Here is a 3,788-nt window from a genome sequence, read left to right as displayed (position 1 = left end):
TTCCAATATTCTTATGTGCAATGAATTTGTGGAGTCGAACAAATAAGAGTTTTCAGTTTCTGGAATTCATCCAATACCCCTTTCTTGGTTTAGACACTCAATGTAATATTACACTCCAATAATTCGTCATTTTGGGAAAAAGTGATGCAAACCTATGTGGAGTCCGTGGCTAAGAATCTCTTACTGGGCAATATTTCTGGCGATTATTAAGACAGCTGATTTTAAGGTCTTGAAATGTGCTGAGCAGATAATAGGTCATTGCGTAATAAATTAATTGCTCCTGTATTTTCATTCGTGGATTTTATTGCATCTTTTTTCGTCTTTACAGTAGGAAATCAATTCACATGTTTTTCGAAAGTCCAATAATGATAAACTCTTACAATAATCAGCTCCATGTCTACACTCTCCAAGATATCTGCTTGTCGGGGATTTTATGGAACGGTCTATTCGTCAGTTCATCTGAAAAACCAAACAGTTATTTTCATATTCTTATTCCTTTGGAAACCCATTTTCCCTCTCCCCTGTGCAATTCACCATTCATCCACTATAGTGTTCATCCAATTCAAATGCCTTGGCNAGGAAATCAATTCACATCCCAGACAGCAAAACTCGACTATTTGCCGCAATTTATCGGCAAAATAGCCTTCTTTATGGCAAACTTTCGGATCACTGTTTACTGGGATGTTTTTCGAAAGTCCAATAATGATAAACTCTTACAATAATCAGCTCCATGTCTACACTCTCCAAGATATCTGCTTGTCGGGGATTTTATGGAACGGTCTATTCGTCAGTTCATCTGAAAAACCAAACAGTTATTTTCATATTCTTATTCCTTTGGAAACCCATTTTCCCTCTCCCCTGTGCAATTCACCATTCATCCACTATAGTGTTCATCCAATTCAAATGCCTTGGCACAATCAACACTTACTATACAATATTCGGATATTTTTACCACTCAGTGACTTTACGTTTCGGAGATTTACCACGCGCCTTGGAATTTGTTTTTCGGATGACTGTACCCAAGCCCTACTGCCGAGTTGCTCACGCACCCGACTCACATTTACCGACAATTCGACCGGGACGCCGCCTTTCCCGTGGGGTACCAACTAACTTTTTTGGAGTCAGTCAAACCCCCCGATCCGGGCCTCTACTCAGGTCTATCCTCTTTGTTACCCGCAGAGGCAGTTCGCCCAGCCGTCAGATTCGACCGTGGCGCCGTCCCTCCGTTGGGGTCGAACTATTTTTGGCTGGGGGTCACTTCAACCCCGAGATCTGAGCCTCTACTTCAGTCAATCCTCTTTGCTGTACCACCTGAACTCTTAGGTAAAAACTGAGCCTTGGGCTAATATGAACCAACTACATAATTGATTGCCTCATTAACTCAAATTATAGGCTTACAGAAAAATGGACTTGGGCAAAAAAATCATCTAATTATTGCTCATTATCAAGTAATTAATGAAGAAAAATGAGTCATGATCACTTTTGTGATCGATATAAATTTATATTTAATTATCACTTCAATGATTGAAAAAAACTGTTGTTTTTTTGTAATAAACAATGGAACAGAATTAATGATGTATGAATTAATCATGTATTGACGGGAAAAGAAGCGTTGACACGTCTCGCAGGAACACATCTACACTCAAATGCTGTCGCCAAACAAACTCGTTTCACGTCGTTGTCCTCCTCCTTCTACGTTGACATTTACGCTTAACTGAAAAAGGAGAATCATTGTTGAACATGACCATTTTATTTAAATACGTGATTTTTATAAAGTATGTTTCTCTGTTGTTACCTCCGTATTCTTCATCCTTTTCTGGAGACAAGGATTTAAATTCCATTTTTGATGTTCGCTTAAACATTTCTCCTGTAGAAATTGATAATTTTCAAAATGCTCTATNGAAAACCACTAGAGGGATTCACTTCAAAATGAAATCAGGTCTAAATTACATGAAGACCTTCCGATTGTGTTATCGATCATCTTGATCGCACAATTCATTCGGAAGNCAATATTATTTAACAGTTAAATTCTAACTCACTTGTTACATTGTCCCGCAAACTGATACGTTGTTCTTCATCAATTCCCTTTGGTTGCTCTTCGGGTAGACATTGCTTCAGAAATGTATATATTTCATCTAGATCTAGAATTACTCGAGTAATTCTGTAATGAGATGGATAGATATTAATGGATTGGATTCCACTGTAGTCAATCCACGGATATTAATACAATTCTTGATGTATACTCTTGTTTAGATACATTTTTTTGTGCCTCTAAAAGACACNGAAATAATTAATTGTCGGAATAACTAATTAATTTGATATTTAATAACTTTGTAATTGAATGAACAATTATCAAAGTAATTAGGAAGTGTATCCCTGGCTAATAAATAGCCCCGTAGTAGCCCGGTTGTCATTTTCGGGGTTAAAAAAGGGTAAATGACACCCAAAAACAATGTAAAAGTTGATANCGGTAGCCCATTCTTCATTCGTGTTATATTCGTTACTTCATCTCGCAGTATCTCTTGCGAGTTTTCTAGAATTCAAGATGCAATTCTCCTATGAGATTCTCGACATGGGAATTATATTAGGATTGTTTATCCAAATGTAAATGTTTCATACGTATGAATGAATGAGAAGACGGGAGGGGATTTACCCCCGGCTCGAGGTGTGAATTGTCGATTGTAAGCCTNTCCCTGGCTAATAAATAGCCCCGTAGTAGCCCGGTTGTCATTTTCGGGGTTAAAAAAGGGTAAATGACACCCAAAAACAATGTAAAAGTTGATAGATTAATTATTTGTTAACATTTGTTAACATTCGCACCGTTATTTGCATTGTTATTCATTAATTAAAGAAAAATATATTGTTGGTGTGTTGTATAGCTATATAAGCTTATAGAGAAAATGCCGCGAGGTGGCGACAGTATCGACTTCCCGCCTAGGTCGGTCAAGTCGNATGAGATTCTCGACATGGGAATTATATTAGGATTGTTTATCCAAATGTAAATGTTTCATACGTATGAATGAATGAGAAGACGGGAGGGGATTTACCCCCGGCTCGAGGTNCAATAAAAGTGGAGGGGGGGAGGAATTTTGTAAATTTGTAACGGGCCCATTTTGACCCATTTTTTTTTTAATTAATAAAAGTGGAGGGCGGGAATTTTTGAATTTGTAACGTACCCATTTCGCCTAATTTTTTTTTTTTCTAACGAATAAAACTGGAGGGAGGGGGGAATTTTGAAAACTTATAACGTACCCATTTTGCTTGATTGTTTTTTTCTTAATGAGTGGGGGGGGGGGGNTATGAATGAATGAGAAGACGGGAGGGGATTTACCCCCGGCTCGAGGTGTGAATTGTCGATTGTAAGCCTCGGAATCATTGTTGGTGCGAATGCAACAATTATGCACCGACACGATTTCTGGAATTCGTCCCCATTGATTATTTACATAATCCGCCCAATGATGAAGATCAGGAAATAATTTCTCATAATAAGAGTATTTTTGAGACATTATTTTGATTCCCTTTTCAACATGATAATGTGGCAGTAGTGGAAGGGAACGCAATAGGTATTTNCAATGAATAAAGATGTTGGGGGGGGGGATTTTTGTAAATTCGTAACGTGCCCATTTTGCCCCAGTTATTATTTTCTTAATGAATAAAGGTGGGCGGAGGGGGGGAATGCCGTAAATTAGTGAACATTACAATTTTGCTGTTTTTTTTTTAATGAAGGTGAAGGGGGGGAATTCCGTAAATTTGTAACAAAAACCATTTTGCCCCATTGTTTTTTTTTT

Source organism: Diachasma alloeum, unplaced genomic scaffold (assembly GCF_001412515.2).
Source record: "Diachasma alloeum isolate Michigan unplaced genomic scaffold, Dall2.0 Dall_scaffold_00466, whole genome shotgun sequence".
NCBI lineage: Eukaryota > Metazoa > Arthropoda > Insecta > Hymenoptera > Braconidae > Diachasma > Diachasma alloeum.
This window is presented reverse-complemented; position numbering follows the sequence as displayed.